Consider the following 8,093-nt stretch of genomic DNA (forward strand, 5'->3'; position numbering starts at 1 on the left):
TAGTGGTCTTCTAAAAACAAAACAAAAGAAAAAACCTGTTTGGCATCAAGTTCACAAAGATAAAGTCATCATTGGAGGAAGATTCAGGCTAGCCTTAGAGACTTCTGTTCAGAACTTCCTAACAGTAGAATGGATTGGATTGCTAAATGCCTACAACATTTTCAGAGAAAGAAATCGTAACACGAAAAGCTTTATAATCAGGAATCTAAATGCAAACAAAGGCAGAAGACAAACATTTTTATATGTGTAGGAATTCTAATTCCCAGAAGCCCTTCTTAAGGAAACTAATACAGCCAACCAAAAGACCAATAGAGAAACTGTAAAGGATTGGTTAGAATATTGAATTCATTTAACCCCAAGACTAAGACCAAAGTGCTGATAAACTTATGGTTAGAAAAGCAAAAGAAAATATTGCAAACCATAAAAATAAGTCAAAAACATATTAACCAAAATGTGGATAGAAAAGGAGGAGAAAAATGGAAAGTGGTATAAGCACTCTATTTCCTCATCTTTAGTAGCTAGTGATTAAAATATATTTTTAAAAGACTGATATAAATGTAATAGAGATACCATTTTTAAAAAGTATATAATGGAACAAAGTAGTAAAGCTAAGAAAAAGACTGTGTTGCTCTGTAATTTCATAGTAGAAATAAAGGGAAGAGATTGGGAAATTATAACAATTTTGTTATTGCACAAAATGGACATTTAATAGTTACTGCCTAACGATGAAGAGTAGTAGTTAGTATATTACATAAAATTATGATATAAATATAATCACTGAAAGAACCGAAGAGGCAAACTTCCAAATTATCTGAAAAAATCCACACACATAAGAGAAAGCCAAGAAAAGAACCCATAATAATGCAAGAAAGAAAATCAAAGAAAAGGGGTCTCAGGCGGAACAAAGCAGAAGCCTACTTTTTAAACTTGCTATAAAAAGACACAAAGTCAAAACAAAAGGTCTCAAAAAAAAAATAAATAATAAGGAAAGGTATACAAGACACATATAAACAAAAAGAAGGCAAGATTAGGAATCTTAATTAATATCTGACAATGTTGGATCCATGACAAAAAGAAAAAGAAAGCGTGACTATACAAAATATAAAAATTTTTAAAATGGCAAAATAAGCGAAGATACTAAAAAAACCTAAGATATTCCCAAGATATGAATTTGGTCAACTCACAGAAGATCAATTTTAAAATCTAGGTGAAATTCATGATTTATTTTTAGAAAAAGTTATAAGTAGTTTTAGAATTATTAAACAAAGTAATTGTTTGTTTAAAAAGAGATATGCAATGGAAGTTTACAATGCTAAAATCACAAATGTTAATGCAGATGTAACAGTTCTATCTATGTACCAAATACCATAGTAACTACCTTCATAAAGCAAAAACTACGAGATATTCAGGGAAAAACAGACAGAAATATACTAATAGGAGACTTTAACATACAAGTCTCTGATCAAATCTGGTCAAGTGGACAAAGACATGTATAAAGATACAGATGGACTAAACAATGTAATCCTAATGAGGTACATCATACGAATGCCTTATGTAATGTTGCAATCTGATAATAGAAAATATACCTCATTGTAGATAAAACATGAAGCATACACAAAAATGTTCTGTGTAACCGCTAGGCACAAAGAAAGCCTCAATAATTTTAGCATAGTCCATACAAAAGATTCTCTGATGACTAGACAATGAAAGTAGAAAGTAACAAAAAAGAAAAAAAATTAAGGCCTGTCCACCTGGAAATGTTTTAAGTTTCTATTACACAAATCTTAGGTAAAAGAGTAAATACAACTTAAATTGTGGTATTTCTTAAAAAGTAGTAAAAAAAAACACTGCGTTGTAGAATTCATGGAATACATTTAAAGCAATAATTAGAAGGCATTCCATATATTTAATGCACAATAAAAATGCTTCCATAAGAAGGTAACTGAATGAGATAAAATGCAATTAAGATAAAGGACAAAACAGAAAATAGAAAAACAATAAAACTAACAAATACGTGAAAATACTGGATCTTTGAAAAAGTAAACAAAAATGGACAAATCATTAGCTGACCAAATTCAGAAAAAACAGTGAAAAAGCCGAAATATGCAAAATAAGAATTTTTCTCCTCCAGTTATTATTTCATTAATACAAAATTTAAAAGGGGAAATTTTAAAACCCCAAAGAGATTACTTCATATTGTTCTATGTAATGAAACTGAAAACCTAGATGAGATGAACATTTTCCTTATAAAATCGTTTTCCAAAATTCACCTCAGTTGAAACAGACAGATGGGCCAGGTGCGGTGGCTGACGCCTGTAATCCCAGCACTTTGGGAGGCCGAGGCGGGTGGATCACCTGAGGTCAGGAGTTCAAGACCAACCTGGCCAACATGGTGAAACTCTGTCTCTACTAAAAATACAAAAATTAGCCAGGTGTGGTGGCACGTGCCTGTAATCCCAGCTACTAGGGAGGCTGAGGCAGGTGAATAGCTTGAACCTGGGAGGCAGAGGTTGCAGTGAGTTGAGATCATGCCACTGCACTCCAGCCTGGGCAACAGAGTGAGACTCAGTTTCAAAAGAAAACAAAACAAAAAAACAGACAGATGTCCACAGAAGAAATAAAAATATTTACCAAAGGACTACCATACACCTAAAAATAAAAAAGTCAACATAACAAAATCAATTGTCCAAGATGGTGTCACAGATAAATTTTACCAAACCTTTAAGGCCACATAACACCAACACTACATAAATTGTTCCAGGGCATACAGAAAAGAAAGAGGAAAGGTTTGCAAACTTTGTATCAAGTATAACAATAGAACATAAATATGACAAAGATAGTACAAGAAAAACTAAAAACACAATCTCATATCAATGCAAATATTCTAAATAAAACGTTAGCACATAAAATTCAATACCAAATTAGGAAAATAATACATCATAACCAGGTGGGAATAGATTTAGGAATAAAAGGATAATTTGATAATAGGAAATCGTTAAAGAAATATTACTATAATTTTTAAAAATTTATGATTTCCCCTCAATGCTGAAAATGTTTTGACAAAATACCCATTCCTGATAAAATACTCAATAAAAATAGGCTGCTATATTAATAGATACTTCCTCAGCATGATTACATAGATAAATGGGTAGTTTAGATAGATTAGATAGATTGATAGATCAATATCTCTATGTATGTATCCATTGTATATCTCGATCAGCTATTTATCTATCTAGACTTATATAGAAACATTATTTAACCCTAAAGCCAATATTCTTGTTGAATAGGTAAATAATAATAAAGACATTCTCACTGATGTTATGAACAAGATAAGAATTCCAAAAAATCATCACTATTCTTTAATATTTTACTACAGGCAAGAACCAATGCAATAAGAAAATTGAAAACTATTGGAATCATAAGAACTAGAAAAACTCGTAAATTTGTTCTATTTACAAGTGATAAGACACTATACCTAGAAAACCCATAAGAGCAATAATGAAAGAAGCTCACAGAAGAAAATAATTTATTAAGATGACAAGATTAAAATCAATATGTGACTATTATACTTCAACAGACATTAGTAATAAATAAAATAACCAATCAAAGATACAGTGAAAGAGAAAACCCATTTAGAATAACAACACAAAAATAAAAATTTAGGTGTCAGCTTAATAAGAAATGTGCAAAAAAGAGGAAACTTTAAAAACATTCCTGAAAGATACAAAAGTAGATTTGGACAAATGAAAAGCATTGTCACTGGAACAAATTACTCTTGAAATTTACTTTCTCAAAAGAATATAAATTTAATATGATCTCAAAAATACAACAACAGCTATTTTTCTGGACCTAGACAAACTTATTCTAAAAATCATACAGAAAAAAAAAAATGCAAGAAATTCTAGTAAAAATAAAACCTAACAAAGAAGAACCCTACTGCTACTTCAGTTTCACTAGATGAGCTAAAATTAAAAAGACTTACAATGTCAAAGTTGAAACAACTGGAACTTGCACTTATTAGATAAAAGAATGATAGTTCCCTATTGAACTAAACATTCACCTACCCTGTACCCCAATAATTCTACTCTTAGGTATTTACCCAAGAAAAATGAAAACATACATCCACAAAATAGTTATTCAAGTGTGTTCATAACAGCTTAATGCATAATAGACCCTAACTGGAAACAGCTCAAGTGTCCATCAGTAAGCAATAAAGTAGAGTTTATTTATACAATGGAATACTACTCAGCAATTAAGAGAAATGACACACACACAACATGGATGACTATAAAAACGTACTAACTCAATGAAAGAAACTTCACACGAAAGTGTACTTACTAAGTGTATCATTCCATTTACATGAAGTCTTAAAACAAGCAAAAGTAATTTATGATAAGAAAAAATTAAAACAGCATTTGCCTTTGCGACAGGAGTATAAATGAGGATTTGCTGGGAAAAAGAACTTTACTGGAGTCAGAGAGTGTCCAGAGTTCTCAAAATTCATTGGATACTACATTTAAGATTTGTGAGTTTCATTACAAACAAATTTATTCCAGGAAAATAGAGAACACTAACAAATTTTTAGCTCTATTTGATGTTACGTATACTGAAGTATTCGACAGGGTGATAGTGATGTCTTCAATTTACTTTGAAATGTATCAAAAAATAAGATGAACTGAGAGAGGGATGGATAGGTGGATGAGTATTCACTGTAAGTTTTCTGAACATTTGAAAATTTTTCATGATAAAATGTAGAAGAGAAAAGAAAAGCAGTAAAAGAGCATTAGCCCTACTAGAAATGAAAACATATTATAAAACACTCCTATAGTTTAACAAGGAATAAGTGATTATTGGAAGAATACGTAGGCCAGTGAAATAGAATGTCCAGAAATGGACTCATATACAGATGAAAATTTTGTATATCATAAAGATGACCTCTCAAATCACTGAGAAGATACAGACTTTTTTTTTTTTTTTTTTTTTGAGATGGAGTCTCACTCTGTTGCCCAGGCTGGAGTGCAGTGGCTCCATCTCGGCTCACTGCAACCTCCAACTCCCAGGTTCAAGTGACTGCCCTGCTCAGCCTCCCCAGTAGCTGGGACTACAGGTGCATGCTACCACGCCTGGCTAATTTTTGTATTATTAGTAGAGATGGGGTTTCACCATATTAGCCAGGCTGGTCTTGAACTCCTGACCTCGTGATCCGCCTGCCTCAGCCTCCCAAAGTGCTGGGATTGCCCGGCAGAGACATTTTAATAAGTAGTGTTGACACACTGAATATCCTTTGGATTACAGGTAAAATGGGATTCATACCTCACACCATGCATGAAAACAAATTCCAAATGGATAAGGTATGTGTATTAGGGTTCTCCAGAAAAACAGAACCAACTGAATATGTATATACAAATATAGAGAGGTTTGTTTTAAGGAATTGGATCATGCAATTGTGGAGGCTTACCAAGTCCAAAATCTGATGAGGTAGTCTGGCCGGTTGGAACCTCAGGAAGAGTTTCGGTTTGAGTTAAAAGGCAACCTGCTGGTAGAATTCCTTCTTGCTAAGGGGAGGTCAGTTTTTGCTCTATTAAGGCCTTCAAATGATTGCATGAGGCCCATTTATATCATGGTGGGTAACCTGCTTTATTCAAAGTCTATTGATTTAAATGTTAACCTCACCCAAAAAAACACCTTCACAGAAACTTCCAGAAAAACGTTTGACCTAATATCTGGACACAATGGCTCAGCCAAATTGATGCATAAAGTTAATCATCATAATATATGTGTACCAAAAAACTGAAATCACATACCTGAAGAAAATTTGACTGGATTCCTTTATACTCAAAATCCAAATATAATACCAGTAAACTTAAAAATTTTGACTATTTAAAAATCTTGCATAGCAAAACGAGACATTACAAGCAAATGCAAAAGTCAAAGGACCAACAAAAATGAACATTTGCAATATGTATAGCAAATATTCAATATTTATATATCAATAACCTATCTGATACATAAATAGCTTCTAAAAGTTTAGGAGAAAAAAACCAAAACCCAAAAGGAAATGATTGAACTTACACGCCTTCTGATGCAATGCACCGAGGACACAGCATCACATATGTAGTATTATTCCCCCAAATGTTGCATACGAACTTAATCATGAAGAAACGATCAGGCAAATCCAGATTATATGACATTCCACAAAACAATGTCCTGAACTATTAAAAACGTCAGTATCGCACATGATTTTTCTTCCATAAAAGGTGGAGAAATTGATGTAGATTAAAAACTAAAGAGACAAATGCAATATCTGATTTATTGATGGGTTTTCAGTGGGGGGGAATCAGCCATAAATGACATTGGGATAACTGGGAATATTAGCATATGAGTTGTATGTATGATGATTGTATATTATCAATGCTCTAGCCCTTGAGAGTGACAATATTACTGTGACTATGCAGGAGAACATTCTCACTTTTAGAAAATAAATGCTTATGTATTTCAGAGTGGTGCATCACAATGCCTGAAATTAAAAGTTTTGCAATGCACAGATGTGCACATAGAGAGACAGACGAAGCACAGGTGATAACTGGGTAAATTTAAGTGAAGGTTATATTTTCTCTTATCTCTTCTCAGACAACACTAAAACTACATGGCCCTTCAAAATTACCCCAAATTGGGCAGAGGTGGTCATGCCATTATGTCCCTCCACTCACATTAATCAGTCATCTGATGCTGGCTGCTGCCTGGAAAGCTTGCCTTTGGGCAGGACCACTCTTCTCTGAAGCTAAGGCAATCCTGGAAGGGGGTGACAGCCAAAAGCTTTCCTCTACAGCATTCCCAGCAGCTGGACCAACAAGTGCTCCTTATAGAGGCATCTAGGCAGCACATCACAATGTCCACTACAGGATACTTCAAGATACACAAAGACATTTCAGAAGTTATTGCTAGAGGGGACATTATTTCTCTAGCCAGAGAAAAACAAATAGGAAGGCAGATGCCCTACACCAAGGCAGCTCTTGATAAGCACATCACATTCTATCCCAGTATTGTTATTGCTGCTAAGGATTTATTTTTGTGGCTTTTTAAACCAACTCATGTTTAAGTGACTCTGAAAAAAACAGCTCTTTTCACCCTGAAATTATGTGCCTGATTTAGCTGAAAGAAATATGGTAATACATAATCTTAACTGAAACACAGTATAGCAATTTCCCTGAGAAGGTGAGGGTTAACCTTCGATGCCCTTGCTCATAACGGAAACATCTTTAACTTGAATCAGCATATTTTCATTAAGTTCACATTGCCCTTCAAGGTGCAAAAATGGCTTTCATCTCCAAGCAGGCAACAACTAATTAGAAATCAAGTTGCAAGGAAGGCATGGATTAAGCTGTAAGAATGGCACAGCCATTGCAGGCAAGGCATTCCAAAGAATCCAAAAATCACTTAGAAGTACAAAATAGAAACCAGAAACTGGGCTCTTTGACATGGGACATTTCAAGGGTGCAATGGGCCTTTAAGTCACATTTCTAACATTCATAAAGCTGTAAGCGTATACATACACATGCTAATCTAAAGGGCATTATTCCTGGTGGTTCACAGGAATGCAGTCCATAAATTTCAGCTTGTGTAGAACAGTCACAATTGCAAATGTTTTATCCTTTTATTCCGTAGCATCAGCTATTATTCTTTCTGGAAATTCCAAGTTTGATATTCAGAATACAACTATCACACAGTATCTGTAACCTGAAAATTAACTGATTTGTAGTTCATTGCATATTTAAAGGTTGGAAATTATAAGTGACATACAGGAAAATGCAAGACTATGGCAAGTGTACAATGATCCAGTGTGTCCAGTTTTGTTTAAATTTAGAAAAACAGCACAATGCCTGACACATAATAGGCACATAACATGTATTCATTGTATAAATTTTAATGTTTTCCCAGCAGAGAAAACCTGTCCTCTTTTAGGTAACAGAAATAATGGTACCAATTTAAATGTTCTATACGTTCTGAGCAATTTTAATGGGTAGAATCTCACATAGAGAACTTTATTTAACTACTGATGTGTCATTTTTCATAGGCTCTGCCAGAAAAAAAAA

This window comes from Hylobates moloch, unplaced genomic scaffold (assembly GCF_009828535.3).
Source record: "Hylobates moloch isolate HMO894 unplaced genomic scaffold, HMol_V3 SCAFFOLD_5, whole genome shotgun sequence".
NCBI classification, from domain to species: Eukaryota; Metazoa; Chordata; class Mammalia; order Primates; family Hylobatidae; genus Hylobates; species Hylobates moloch.